Genomic DNA, 17149 nt, shown 5'->3' with positions numbered 1-17149 from the left:
TGTATCACAGATTTAAGGGGGGAAAAAAATTCTTGATTTTTAGGGAAAATAAATTGTGTTCATTTCTTATGATTGATTATGACTCAATTCTTAAAGAAGAACCATGTTGTATTTTCTCATCAGTGGTAAGGGATTGAAATGTTCAGACTGCTTTTAATGTATATCTCATTTTGTACATAATTTTTCTTTCAATAAAATAAATGTTGAAGATGGTAATTGCATAATGTAATTATCAGCTGTGATATATTTTTGAAACTGTTGTCCCATTTACTTTTTTTTTTTTAAAACTTTTGACTTCATAATGATATAATTTATTGCATAATTCACTTAGTTAAAAGGAATGAAAGCATATTGCAGAGGTGAAATGATATGAGTTATAATCTATTATAGACATAAATTCCGGATTTAATTTTAATAGATCAATTTGTAAATAATTTAAAAATGCCATTCTAGTACTTACATATCAGTTTACACATTCAATCTTAGCAACAAAAGCTGTGTGTTTTTATAATTGATGCATTGTACTGACTTATGGTCATGTGTAATTATAATCAGTTACAGTTGTAGGCCATGATAAGTAGAAAGTATTTTATTAGTGAACAGGAATCGCTCTTTTGCGATAATTGTTAGCATCTGAAGTTACTTTATCCTGTTGCTACTCGTTTTATGAACTCTGTAGAACCTTCTGAGGTTGGACAATGACCTGATTTTTTTATCTCTATATATCGCCCAATATATATAGTATTTTTGATATGTCATGACTTCATTATTTATTTAATGCTATTGAAAACTATAAAGAGCATCTCTTAATGAACTAGCTAATCAGAACGACTCCAAATACAATCAGATTTCATTTTATATAATATAAATATTCGTTTTTTTTTTCAGTAAAAGTGATTAGAAAGTAATAGTTTCAAAGTAAGCAATGTCTGCGTTTTACAATTCACAATATTCGTTTTTTCAATAATAGAGTAATTTTTAAAATTTAATCTTTTTAATCGCTGATTTAGAAAATGTAAGTTCAGTCAATCTTTGAAAAAAAAAAAAAAAAAAAAAAAAAAAGAAGAGAGAGAGAGAGAAATAATACTATAACGTTTTTAACGGATGAAATTAAGTAGCTTTAAGAAAATTCGAAATCTGAAATCTAATGTCTTGAAAAATTAATTTTATTTAAGAATTACATAAATTTTTATTTTGAAAGTATTAATAACAGATTTAATTTAAATATGCATTGGAATTTTAATAATAGGTAGATTAGATAAATAAAATTAAGCAATCAAACAATTTACTATTTAAAAAAATGACAAATTGTAAATCCAAAATAAATAAAACGGATAATATAACATGAAGTGTGTTTATTGATTGCAGAATGATGCAATACTTTAAAAATTTTAGGAAAGGTTTTCCAATTTTGTTCTTTTTTGAAACATCGTGGTCATAAAAAAAAATACACCATTAATTATTATCATTAATATAGCAAAAAAAAAAAAAAAAAAAACCCAAGATTCAAATAAAATATTTTGTTTATGAATTCAATTTCTAATTATCTGTTATTTCTAATTATTCTATTAACATTTTGACCCATGAAATTAAAATGAGGGGGGGGGGCAAAGGATTATATAAAAGACAGTTATAGATTGAAAAATTACCTTTAAAATAATCTTTGTCTTAAAAACAAACAAACAAAATAATAATGATTTTACAAAAAATTCTTGTCAGTTGAATGCAGTATTTTTTGAAAACAGTTTAAAATATTGTATATTTGAAAATGAAAAAAAAAAAAAAAGGAAAATTTGATCAAGTTTAATGAGCATCAAAATTTACCTAGTAATAAAATGATGGTGAGCTGTTCTATCCTTAAAAATGATCTTAAATACAAAATAAAATATTCCCATGAAAGTAAATTATGAAATTGAAAAAGAACATTTTAAAAAATATATGTTATGCATTTTTGAGAATATAAATGCGCACACTACAGAATAGCATGCGAATAATGAGCTGGTGTGGTCTTCCCAAAGCTTTCTCGTATACTCTAATAAAAATGTTATTCCACAGAATGCCTTGCATGGCACTGGCTTACAATAATCACGAAATATTATCCTTTGACGTAATGAATTTAGCATTTTTACTAAATCTATCGTGCCATCCTTGGCGAGTTTTTTTTGGCGATTAATCCCTGGCATGAGGTCGGAAGTATCCAAAAATCAAATTTGGATTTCAGACGGTTTTTTCTAACCGATTGAAACAAAAATTTGACACAAAATTACAGAAATAAAATAACATCAGAAGTTTACGGAAAGAAATAGGTATTAAATTTGTACTTTTGCAGATTTTCAAAATAAGATTCTGATATTCTTTTTAAGAATATATATATTTTTATTTATTAAATTCTGCATTGTATTGAATGAGAAAAAGTTTAAAATGCTAGAATAGTTCACATTAATTAATTTTTTTTTTTTTTTAGAAATTTGTTTTTGCCTTCGGTCATAGTGATAAAAATGCACATGTACATTTCACTACTCTCTCTCTCTATCTATCTATATCTATATATATAGCAAGCTATTGTTATTTCTTTATAAAAATATATTTTAACCTATATTTGTATGTTTCAATTAAAAAAAAACAATATTAATTGGAATGCCTTTAAAATAATTTTAAATTCATGTCTTTTGAAACCATGAAATCGCTTTTTTTTTTAAATACAAGAAAATGGTTTTTTTGAATGAATATTGCTGTTGCAAAAGAAATTTTTTAGAATATATTGATCAAAAATAAAATTTCCTTATCAATTATTGAAATTGAAAATTGTATCATCGGAATAAAAATTTATTAATATGAGTAGAAAAGTTTAAACAAGGAAATTATAGAAACTAAAATATCTATAAAATGAGTTGTTAAGCGTTATGATAGATGAATTAAGCCAAGAGTAAATTTTTAAAGAGTGCAAATTTGGATATATATATAAACTGAGCGAAAGTTTTGGAATTCCGCTAAGTACATGTTACATGGAATACTATGCGTGTTATTTCCATGTTACACAGTTACAAGGAAATAACTAGTAAAAATTATAGATAGATATCTACATTATATTTTGAAAAATCCGATTTAGTAGAAAAAAAAATACCAGGATTGTCGAAAATTACTTATAAGTATACTTTTCTATCTATTGTGGCGAATTGTTATGAGTGAGCGAGGATAGAACCTGGGATCTTGTGGTTTGCAGTCCAGTAACATGACCATGATACAAAAGCAATTGCTCGTTTAGCGTAGTTGTTAGCTGCCTTATATGCTTTCACCACAGACTCTCCCTCCAGAGAGTCGGAGGTGAGACGAACGATATGGCTGTTGAGTGGTGATGTATTTAGCTGTTGAGTCTAATGCGCCTGTACCCATTTGAGTAACGCCAAGCGTTATGGCGAGCTGTGTGGGTGAGGGGTTGCTGATGCTATTGCTGCGTCAAGTGAGCCTGACTGCTTTGGTTGCTGTGGGTAGATGGCGCCACAACAGCTGTACGAAGGTTGAAGGTTTATCGTCGAGGTTAGAACCTGGGACCTTCTGGTTTGCAGCCCAGTAACATGACCATGATACAAAAGCAATTACTCGGGTAGCGTTGTCATTAACTGGCTTATAAGCTTTCACCACACTATCAGTCAAAATTAGCGTACTAAAAAGAATTGTTCTACAGTTTCAGATGGTATTACAATAGTAAAAATTAAATTTTGAAATTAACATGTCATCTCATTAAGCATGAATGCATTTTCTGGTGACAGTTACCCTCGCGAACACTATTGTTTGGTATTTTTCGAGAACCAGTCGACACAAATTAATTCTTTTTTCGAAAACCACGTACTAAATTTAATTTAATCAATCATTATATTGCATTAATATCCACTTGTTTAGACAGACCAATAGACGACCAACCATTGACGGATTTGATGTAAAATGTAATGCACAAATACAATTATGGGGATAAAATGTTAAATCATTTAACACTCGTTGCTAAAATGTTAATTAAAAAGTTAAATGTTATTCACAACATTCGGTATGATGTTGAGTTAACATATTGACATGCTCGCGGGCGCAAAAGCAAATGTACTATTCGCCCACGGATTTCGTTTAAAACGTGATAGAAATTTGCAAATTAAATATAAATGTCAATACCAGATTTCATCTTTCTAGTGCTTTGTGATTGAGAGTTAAGGTACTCACAAACACAAAGTCAAACACATTTTTTTTTGACTCGGGAAATCACAAATTGATTACTCCGACCCACTCTGAGGCAAAAAGATAAATCTGAATGACCAGACAGCATTGACGGAAACTAAGGTTAAGGCTTAATGGCCATTACCGGCCACAGCACACCCCTTCCTGCGGGAAGCACAACCTGTCATCACTAGGGGGTAATCGATCTCGCGACATTTCCGTGTCCACTTGGGTGATGAGAACCAACCACCATGGCGAAAGCTTCTCATCCCCATATCTGAGGGGTATTCCAATCTCGGGGATTCATCAAAATATCGAATTTTGTAAAATAAGATACTTTTTATATCTTATATACGAGAAAATAAAACCACTTTAATATTTTTGGAAAAACAGGTGTTCCAAATTTTATTCTTTGAAGATGACTCTTCATTTGATAACTATTTCCAAGAACGAGAAACAAGATTTTCTTTCAGATTTAATTATAGCTCTAACACTATAATTATCTAAACAACGTTAGAACTGTAAACATTATTTTCATCCTGTAATTTCGAAGCTAAGTAGAAAAACATTGGATTTTCCCAGGCAGGGATTTTTTTTTTCTATTTGTTGGTGATCCAGAGATATCGGAATTATTTAGGAATGGCGGAGTAGATTGGATTCAGTTCTGGAAGAGAGTGCAAATGACCAATAAAGGGGTTGTTCCAGTCTTATCGATTTGCAAAACAGTGCTTTTCAGGCTCGTTTAAAGACACTGTAACGAAGAGACGTGTTCCAGATTCACCCTTGACCACCCATTTCTGAGCTGAAAACTTTTCTTCAAGGTCTTTTACTGTAAGTGTTTAGTCTCACTGTAGCGTTATTTATCTAGCTTTATCTCTTATTTTCATTCTTCAGCCTGAAGAATAAAAATATATTTACATAAAATAGTTTTTTCTTTATACAGTGAATTGGCTATTTAATGTTTGGCCTTGTTAATTACAGTTTTAATATTTTCCAGAACAATGATTTATTTCTTGAGTTTCCATGTTTGAAAGAGTTAAAGTTATAGTTAAATCTTTTTAAAACGGAGATTCTTACTTTAGCGACATCTTGAGTGCAATAATACTTACTTTTCTACTAATAATAAAGGAAAATGTTTGTATGTGCGCGGTGGCATTCTACAGGACAAATCGTTCAGCATACACATCAAATTTGGCACACATATTTCTTTTGAAGGTAGAAATATACACCTCTAGACAATCTTTAAAATTTTTTTAATTTATTAAAACTTAAGCGAGATTTTTATTTTCCCATGCGATAACATTCGAAAACATTATTGCAGAAAAAAATGATTTTTGTACTGTTTTAAAATTAAAAATGTTATTTTTTTTATTGATACCAATATAGTTGTCATGCAGAATTCCCCTGAATTTCTGTAATTTCTTTTAAAATTTTGCATAATTTTTAATAAAATATTTTATTGTTTCAAGGAAATACAAATCATTTTTATTATTTCATCAAGTATTAAATTGATGATTCACTTCTATTATCGAAAGTTAAAGAAGCAGGATTCTACTAATTATTTTGTAGTTTACATGAGGAATCAGAAAGGGAAATTTCATTGCTTGAAAAGACAACACGTAAATTTGAGAAACCAAGTTTTTATAATTAAAGTCATACTTTGAAACGACCATAAAAAGAAAACTATTGGACAAAAAATTATCACACACACACACACACACACACACACACACACACACACACACACACACACACACACACACACACACACACACACACACACACACACACACACACACACACACACACTTATTCAGTAGTTTCAATGCATTTTTAAAAATTCATCAGGGTAAATAAGATAAGGAATTTGTTTTACCCAAATCCTACGTTTATGGACACTGACATTCCCGTTTAAATGAAAATGGGTCTCATCTTTTTAGCAAAATGTTCCAGGGCTAATGTTCTTTAATAATCATATTTCGTGTTACGCCATTATTCGCAAATATTTATTTTCTTCAATTGTAGAAGATAAAATCTCATGTTCTCCTACAATAAGAAGTACATGAAGGAGAACTCGCTGATAAGTAAGTTTAGTTATGTTAACATTTCATTTGAAACCGACAATATGCCTACTTTGGGATGGAACTCGTAATTTTGAACCCCGATTAGATGACAAAAATGACACCTGAGATGAGAACTCCTGTCCAAATTTCCGCATACACATATGGAACCTTGCTTACACGTAGGAAAAAACATCAGAAGAGCAATAGGACCTGCATTTCTCTTGGGAAAATAATAATGGTTCTGAGCTAAGATATCTCCATTTCTAAGACGGGACGTACCTCCTTGCAGTAGGAATTGGACTATGGATAGTAATGGATTTGAAGACTCCAATATCACTTACAATGTAAGTGTAATGATAACCATAATTTTATTGAACTTTGGATGCTTAAGTAGGGCTGAGGTAATTCTTCTATACTGACAGTGAGTTAAAAGATATAAAAAAACTCTATAATTTTTAATTGGCTGATGTAGTGCAAAATAACTGTTTTCGATTTGCAGCTTGCTTTTTTTCAGCATTAGACGATACAACCTTAAAAGTAAATTGATATATCATTGCTATTAATAATAAAAGAAAATACGTATTTGTGTATTGGCTCTTTACAGTTTCATTTGAGTCATAATATTTAGCAGATATATACTTTGAAGGATGGGCATATTCCCTTTGGATTGATTTTTTTTTTGAAATTTTAATTAGTTATGTATAAAACGGGATTTAGAAGCTTCTTTCATCATATCTTCCAGAAATATTGAAGCAAAAAAGTGATGTTATGTTAAAATTAAAAAATAAATAATAAAAAATAAAATTCAAAATAGTTTTTAGGAGAATTCAGTTTTTTTTCTAGTTTTTTATTAATTAAAATTTTTTTTTCACAATTTTCAACTATAGATCTTATTACTGCAGTGAAATTCAAAAATTTCATCGTTTCATCATGCTTGATATTCTTTCATTTTTGGAAGCTAAGGAAGGAGGACTCTTTTTAATATCTCTGCAATTTGCATGAGGAATCAGAAAGTGAAGTTGCATTACCTCAAAAGAAAACATGCAATTTGAAAAGATTACTCAGGTGTTTAGGTCATTAATGTTCATTCTACTAGACTATATAAGGAAGATTCACGTATTCAGTAAACAGACAAGATATAAGGCTATTAAAAATAAGATGATTTTTAATTGTCTAAATTAGAGGTTCAAAAATAATTTACTGAGGCAATAATGGACACATAAGAAATTTAACTGAAATGAAGCATAGCTAATATTTCTGATGAACCGGCTGGTCATTAAAGTCAGCTTGTCTTCAACAAAATGAGCTGAAACCTATGCATTCTCTGTTGTCCCAAAAGAGAATAAGCAATACCGCAAACAGGCTTTTAGTATATTGAATTCAAATCAGATAAATGTTAACATCCATTAGAGAGTACTTCGTGTTAAAGATTGACAAATTTCGAAGGAATTGATTTAAGCGTCTGTAATAATTTTCTAAAATAACTGTAATGACCTTTGAAATGGATGGTTTATAAATTATAGTGCCTAAGCTCAACTATCTGTTTACGAAATTATCAAAGATTTGCGCAATAGCTGAAACGAAATCTTATCGCTTCGTTACACTTTTGATAGAAACTTAGCTGAATCCGCGGAAATGGATTATTTAATGGAAGTAAATTAATAATTGCGTAATGGATGTATTGAATGTCAACATAATTCATTTCGTGCACTTGCAACCTTGACGTGCTAGTGATATGATCATTTTAATGAGTATTTAATGACACAGAAATTTGAAATCTGTAATTAATTTTGCATTGAAATGAAATGAAGAAAATTTTCTGCATATAAAATCGAATTGTTGTTGGGCTAGTTATTTGAGTACATATGCTTCTGCAGGCACACACACACACACACACACACACACACACACACACACACACACACACACACACACACACACACACACGCACACATTTTTATTTTTAATAAAGGCGTCTAAACAGAATTGTGTATATAAGTTCTTAACTTTTAAGACACGCCAGAGGGAGAAATGTTGTGGATTATTTTATTTAAACGATTTATCGTTATGAATTGTAAACAGGAAAAATTCCGAACTTGTATATTTTAAGTACTTTCACATGGAAGAGTTTCTAATAAACAAGAGTACCAAGCACACTTTTTTAAAAAGAGGAATGCGCTTGGATTTTTATTTGGTAGGAAAATTACTTATAGAAGGTATATTACTTGTTTTTTGGAGTTGCGGAAAGTTTGATAAAGTAAAGTTTTGCTTCTGGAAAAGCACGTGTTTGTAGCATATTGGGTGATCTTTAACATTAAGGCAATGATAATGTATCAAATGTTTTTTTCCTTTCTCATATACGAAGTACACGAAACGAAAGTGTATTAATGTACAAAAAAAACAAAAAAACAATCAATTTGACGAATTTCCGTGGTTCGGATCTTTTTGAATACGAAAAGCGCATTTTTTGGAATTATGTTTGTCTACTTATGAACATGGTAGCTCAATAAAAGTTGCAGCTAGATGGATGAAATTCTGAATGGAGGTTTTTATATTAAATTTGTAGATTTCTGCTAAATCTTGAAATCATCCCTTCACAGGAAGTCTGTCTGTCTCTCTGCTCGAGTATAAGTGATACTCGATAAATATAAAAATTTAAAAACTAGATAGATAAAATAGGATATTCCGATTTAACAGCTGAAGTGTTAATTAATTAATTAATTAAAGTGTTAATTAAATCAAATTGTAAACTAAATTATTTAAAGAGTTTACCATTTGTCGGTCTGTATTTTCGAATGCACGTAAATGCGTTATTTCAAAACTGTAACGATTTTGATAGATTAAATTTGATGTGCAGTTATAAAATTTGAAAGGTACATATTTATCAAATTTCAAATTGAATTTATCAAAGTGAATTTGCAAGAAAATTTTAATGTTCAAAACACTGTGCCTTAAATGAAATTTGTTGTGATCGTGGTGCTAAAAGTGTAGTTCTCTGTCTAATTTTATTTTCAACGTTCAGCAATTTTTTTAAAATCACATTATGACTTATGAAATTCTTATGAGCAGGATTCTGAGAATAAAAGTCTGAGCTTTCGTGAGATCACAGCTTTCCTCAAATTCTAAAACTTGTGGCGGGTTTGCGATGAGCGAGGTGGGACTTTCTGGTTCGCAGCCCAGTAACATGACCCCGGTACAAAAGCAATTGCTCGGGTAGCGTAGCTGTTAACACTTTGCTGCCACGACTCACACCCAATATTCGGGTCCTCTATCTAGTTAGATGACCCCTTCTTTGCTATCTCTTGACTGTAGTAGAGAAGGGTTCATCTAATAACATAGATGGTTTGTTACAATTACATATTATCTGTAACGCACTGGCGCGTCATGCGGCAGTCAGTGTGTTAACTGGCTTATAAGCTATTCATTACAGACTCTCCCTCCAGTGAGTCGAACGATATGGCTGTTGAGTTGTGATGTTTTAACTGTTGATTCTAATGCGCCTGTACCCATTTGAGTAGCGTCAAGTGTTATGGCTAGCGTGTGTGGGTGAGGGGTTGCTGATGCTGTTGCTGCGTCAAGTGAGTCTGACGACTTTGTGTTGCTGCGTCAAGTAAATCTGACGACTTTGGTTTGCTGTGGGTAGATGGCGCCACAACAGCTGTACGGAGGTTGAAAGATCATCGTCCGGGGTCACGAATATAGCGAATTGGATTGAGCGGGGATAGAACCTGGGACTTTAAGCTTCGCAGTCCAGTAACATGACCATATTACAAAAGCAACTGCTCGGGTAGCGTAGCTGTTAACTGGCTTATAAGCTATTCACTACAAACTTTATGCGTGAGAAGATAACACGTTTCTTAGAGTTTATGCGAGAAAGTTTCGGCGTGATCACTCCCACTGCAATCACGGAAGATAACATTGGATTGATATTAAAATACAGGAATCAGAATTGAGTCAATGAATAATTCAACCTTTTTCTAAATTTTTGGAAAAAAAATCAAGTATATCGGCATTTTATGTTTTTTTTTCTGCTTAAAATAAATTGATATTTATTCAGAAAAAATTTTAAAAACGAAAATTTTGGTAATTAAGGCTTTTTTTTTTTTGGTTGAAGGGAGTTTCATTACTCGTATATGAAGAATAAGAAACTTAACTAGACGTTTTATTTTATAGCTTTGGAATAGAAATCTTTCTTTTTCAGAAAATATATGCAATTTGAAGAATTGTTTTCTTAAGTTGTCTTAATTTAGCTGACTCGCTAAGAAAAATTGTTGTATTTTAGTTTCAGTTACATATTTTTGGTTTAACTTCATTTTTAATGCGATTCTTTCAAGAAAACACTTTTCTGCATCAATTTGTGACAGACATTAAATCGAGTTATTTTAATAGTTTTATATTTGCTCTATTTAATGTGTGAATTAATCTTCTTCACTGTTCCGAGTCCCATGACGTCATACTACGACAAACATTTAAATGAGTGAGAGATCCATTTGAAATTGAATGATGTTTTTTGCATTAAATTTCTAAAATTGAAAAATATTATAGAAATTAGCTTTGAAATAAGCACTATTGTTATTACATATAAGCATACTTAGTAAAAAAGTATAAAAATTTTTTTAGAATTATATTTTAGGATTAAACTATTATTAGAAATTATTTTCAGAATTTTTATTAGAATTATTTTTAAAAATTTTATTTTCATAAAAATTTGAAAGTTCTGTAAAACGAAACAATCAAATTTCTGTAATAATCTATGATAAATTGACCATCGGTCAGAGAACAAGCAGACAATAACTATTATTTTAAAAAGATTATGTTTATTAATCATTCAGCGGGACCTGGTATATTCCGAATAGTCGAGACATGCTAACTCGTCGAATCTCTCTATGTTGTTGGAATTCGATTCTATTCCTAGATCGCGGACATTGTAAATCAGTCTTCCATAATCTGTTAAACAGTGAATCCTGCCACTGGGTAGAACTGCCTAATATTCTAATTTTCTATGATATACGATGGCTGTCGAAATATCATGATTCAGGTGTTGCTGACGCGTGATTTGCAAATTCCAAGCAACATCTCTAATAGTAGAGTGAGGCATTTAATTTTGTATGCATTTAACTTCCGTGAACGACTTTATTAAATTTCATACTTTTGATTCTATTATGTATATGATTTTATTTCTTTCCTAAACAGAAAATATTCTGCCCAACGGAAATTTTCCGCTTTTTTTTTAAATAAAGTTTTTAATGGAATGTGCAAGTAATTTTGTTTAAAATGGTTTTATTTGTCAGATAATATTTGTCTTGATTTTAAACTATCCTAAAATATCACAAATTTTTCTGAAAAGTAAAATGGTGTTTGCATATAGAATTATAGAGCGTTTTCATTTTTTCGAAAAGAAACATCTCTAATCTGTTCTTTAAAAATTCTGTAAAGCTATGGAATCATAATAACTAAATATTGAGTAAATATAAGTGGTAATAATAATAATAATAAAAATATAGAAATTTAGAATGTACCGCAAAAAAGAATCTCCAAAACGACTAAAAAAACAAGTGAGCTTTTGTGAGTATTTTTAAAGTAAGATCTTTATTTTTGACATTAATTACATCGTGATTATTAAATTCTTAGAATATCTTATTGAAAATTCAGATAATTTATTTTTAATATTCCTTTGTAAAAAACAGTGAAACAAAGCCAACAACTTGTTTTAGAAATTAAAGGAAAAGGAAATCAGTGGAAGTGTTTTTCCCATGTAACATCACAATATTGCAAAATATGCCGGACAATATTGAAAAATGTTATGAATAACGAATGCTGGAACTACAATATTCTACAATATATAACAATATACAAAAAGAAATGAAATTTTTAATAGTATTTTAAGCGTAAAAGTTTGCATCAAAAATACTAATTTTGCTTAATTATTAATTGTATTTATAGTTTTATATCAAAACATGGATAAATTAATTAAAACCGAAATACTGTACAACATCTTGGGGGAAAAAAGTTGGAAATTTTGTATTGAGAAACGTTGATCATTATTTCGAAAGCTATTTTGTAAATTTTGTGTTTAAAATGGTTGATCAACGTTCAGAGAACAATATTGTAAATTCTGCGCTTAACAATATGATATAAAATTTTATTTTAAAGTTTTTTTTATGCGTTTTATCTGAAGTTATAGAACAATTTTGTTTTTTTCTTATCTTTGCTTTGACTTTTTTCCCCAGTCTAAAAAAGATTTTTATTTATTAAAAATAAGCTATTGTGCTTTTTATGCAATGATTTATAATATTTTGTCGACTGGATCAAAAATTCGAAGTTGATTAACGATTTTGGCTCATTACAATCTAAGTAGTTTACTTCATTCTGTTTTCTTTCTGTGTGTTTTTGAATTAGTAAATACATATTCACAGGATAAACCAAGTTACTATTTCATAACATTTATCCAAAATGTGACACAAATTACCTAATTTTGATGAAAGATTATATACAATCCACATTGTTACTGTTTACAGACATCACATTCACACAGAAATGAAAAAAATATGCCAACAAGTAGTTACCTTGTTGACGCATTTTAATGCACAGCTACAAGTCTGTGAGTCAAAGGTTCATGTTAATTCGGAAATATAATTTCTGCTGTCGCTTTTTCCAGTTCACATAAAGAGGCACAAAACAAGTAGTAATTGAAATAACTATATTTTGATATAGAGAGATAAACTGTCTTTCTGGAAATCTTCTGCAGATAATATATATATATATCACGCTCACACCCATTAAAAATAGAAAGAGCAAAAGATTTTAACATAAAAACTATAGAATTATATCAAATTTTGGATTCTTTAACAGGATTGGATGCAATCATCAACAGAGGTTTAAAAAGTATATTTATTTTCTTATTTAGATTTCAAAATTGAACAAAAAAAGCAAACTAACGCGTAAAGGTAATATTACATTATTGCAAGCTGGCAAATGTATTTCCTAAAAATTTGGAAAAAGTGCAATTATATTTATGAATACATAAATTAAACAAAACCTTTCTAATGTAAACTTTACATCTGAACATATAAAACAGAATTATGCATTTTAAGAGTACTGAAAATACAATAAAAGAGAATTGATTAGAAAACTTTAATTGCATTATAGAAAATTCATTTAAAATTTCGAAATTTTAAATTCTAAAACTAGATTTTCTATCTTTAAAAATTTTTTTTTGCTGTTCAACACCAAACTTATTTAACAATGTGCAAAGGAATTGAATTTATCGATCAATATTTCTGCGAAAATGAAAAAAAAAATTACAATCATGAATAGAAATCTCAATCACGGATTAAGCTTAGTATTAAAGTTGTCAAACATTTCCCGAAAAAGGATTTTATTAACTTCAAACTGGTAATTTGGGACAGAATTTGAAAAAGAAACGAGAGTTTGAAGCAGAAAATTAACTAAGTTTGGTATCCTTGAAAAATAAAAACGTGCTTTTAAAAATTGTTATGAGTAAAAAATAATTGAAAAAAAAATATTTTCTTAATATGGAAATACAAGCATATTTAATGGAATACGATGAAATGAAAATTAAGAAATGAATTTTTTTCACACACGCTTAATTACTTAGAAAATAGTTTGAAATTGTGGATAGAATAAAAAAAAAGAAATTAATATAAAGTTTTTTCAGTTGCACATTAACTAAAAAAAAATCTACATTTTTTTTTCTTTCCATTTTTTTAGGAATACTATTCTAAGAAAAAAAAATTAAATAAAGGAAATAGTTAAGTTCATAAAAAATATACAACTTTTGATGTTTAAACACAATGAAGTAATATCGATGTTTCAACGCATGAAATGGCGATAAAACAAAATATAAAAACACCATTTTGAGCTAAAAAAAAAAAAAAACACAATTAAAATATTTTTTTGAGATTAATTTTTTTATGCTTCCTTCCTCCCATGTGACTTAATATTTATTTCACAAATGTATGTTGTTCTTTTATGTCTGGATGACCTGACATTCTAAATGCATTTATTTCTGTTTTTTAGCACCAGAACTCTACGAATAATAGAACTAGTTAATGGATTCAACGATAGTTAAAAAAATTTTATAGGATAATAAAAGAAATTTTAATGCTTTCCTTCACTTTTTTTAAAAATGATGCTATAAAATACATTATGATAATATATATATCACACACACACACACACACACACACACACACACACACACACACACACACACACACACACACACACACACACACACACACACACACACACACAACACACACACACACACACACACACACACACACACACACACACACACAGTATAGTATATATATATAACAAATGAGCTTCTCTAACTATTTTGTGAGTATTTTCAAGGTAAGATCTTTATTTTTGACATGAAGTCTGTCACGATTATTAAATTCTATGAATATCTTACTGAAGTATTTTACTTTAAATATTTCTTTATGAAAAAGCAGTGAAACAAAGCCTAGAATTGTTCATTATTGAAATCCTATAAATATCCTATATTTATTGAAATACTATTATTGAAATACTATATTTATTATTATAAATCCTATAAACAGTTCTTGCTTTTAGAAATTAGCGGAAAAGAAAGCATGGGGATATTGTACAATATATAACAATATTAAAAAGGAAATGAATTAAAAGTATATTTATTTTAAAATTTTGGAACAAAAATGTTATATATATATATATATATATATATATATATATATATATATATATATATATATATATATATATATATTCGATTCCGTAGTATTTGTTAGTTTCGTTTTCGAAAATATTTTAATTTTAGATTGATTCAGAAATAGATTTTAATTTCATAATGCTTATATTTTTGATTATATATATATATATATATATATATATATATATATATATATAATTGCTGACATCGACACCTTCCCACACTCTGAGTGAAGGGATAAGAATTTGTTGATCAAAAAAATTCTTTTAAAAGATCCCTATATTTTCCTTACCTAAATCGACACGTGTAAAGAATTATCTATCTGAATCTTACCGTATATAATCATGGGGATAAATATTTCTGCCCTTTTTCGCTCTTTTGCCGTCCTGTAAAAGGACGTGTTTTATCCCCGCTTCTTGTATATAAATTATGTCTCCGGGGATGAAATAAAGAGAAGTTAAAAATTCTGTTGCGGGACCTGATAATTTAAAAACATTTAGAGTTAGATGTATGAAAATTGTTATATAGATTTAACAGCCTATTTGTAAATTTTTATCAAATTTAAAATGAAATCCACCCAAAGGACTTCCAAGTTTTTAGTTTTTCAAGTACGAATTAACTCGATAGCTGCAAAACATAAAAAGCTAGACAAATAAAATTTGGTACGTAAGTTTAATATCTAAAATGTACATTTATATCAAATTTTGAATCAAATCTGTCAAGCGTCTGTCTCATATATCAAAATACCACCTTTAAGAGAGAAATTTCTCACCCAGACATTTTTCCATCTTAGCCATCGGCATTCATATGACTACATGCTATCACACAGAAGTTTTGATTTAACGATTAACCGTCTTTGGAGTTCAGTTTGTTCATAGGAAATATTGCAGGTATTTAAATTCAAACATAACAAATTTCATGCTTCAGTCCAGGCCTAACTTGATTTGAAGGGTTTCTTCGACAAAGTATTTTCATGCATCAAATAGAAATAGACACTATAAACGTGCTATTTCAATAGATTTATAATTGTTTCACTTATTATGTAAATGAGCATTTCACAGTGAGTTAACTTCTAAGATATTACAGGGTCATTAAAATGTATTTGCGCAAAGAATTCATCTTCTCTTTCGTAATACTACGCTTTCTTATTCTTCTCGTAAACCATGCTGATAGTAAGTCACCAACTGACTCTCCGACCCGCCACGAATTTAAACCATAAGGCTGAATGACCGGACCGCCGCAACAGCAACACTGGCAGGAACTGTGGTTGAGTTTTAAGGGCCATCACCGGCCACGATACAACCATCCCCGAAGGAAGTATGTCCGTCATCGATGAGAAGAGTCAGATCCCCACCTATTTGTTTGTTATGTATTAGACAAAACAATGAAAAACATTTGAGTCTCAATGCAATAAGGAAATATATTGCTGAAAATAATGCAAAAACATATTTTTAGAAAACATTATCAAGATTGATGAAGATAAACAGCAAAGTAATTAAATTGGCATCATTAAAAAGACAACTTTGTAAATTTAAAAATGGTTTAAGATTCTTTTTTTGTGCAAAACACGCACGCACGCACGCACGCACACACACACACACGCACGCACGCACGCACGCACGCATTCTCTCTCTTTTATTATTGGAAGAGACTGAATAACTATTACTACGGCGAAAGTCCTGCATGTCCTTTTATTTTATAAAGATTTTGTAATAATGATTACAAATAAAAATCTATATTTCACGAAATATTTCAGGAATAATTTACCTTATTTTGATTTAGAAAACAAATTAGAAGAGCAACGATGTACAAATAAGTTGGTGACTTTTTGAGAACTGTTGATGAATATTTGGAAATTCCAAAAAGGCTACAGAATCGAACCAGAATTCATTGCATTCGTCTAACGAAATTCTATCCAAAATATCCCCCTGGCAGAAAATATTATTCCCTTTGCTTCAAAAATATTGAGTGGGAGCTTATACTGAAGGATGCTGCGTGAAAGGGGGAAGTGAAGTAAGAAGAAGGAACGAGTGAAGTCTAGATTTTTATGGCCGAATGAAAGCAATAACTAAGAGAACCCTTTGGCTGATGGAACAGTCTTTCGGTTACATCAAGGAATCGGCAAAGTCTGAAAAAAAGGCACAAGAGCTTCATCGCATTCCAA

This window comes from Argiope bruennichi, chromosome 5, assembly GCF_947563725.1.
Source record: "Argiope bruennichi chromosome 5, qqArgBrue1.1, whole genome shotgun sequence".
Classification (NCBI taxonomy): domain Eukaryota; kingdom Metazoa; phylum Arthropoda; class Arachnida; order Araneae; family Araneidae; genus Argiope; species Argiope bruennichi.
Note: the sequence above shows the minus strand (reverse complement) of the source record.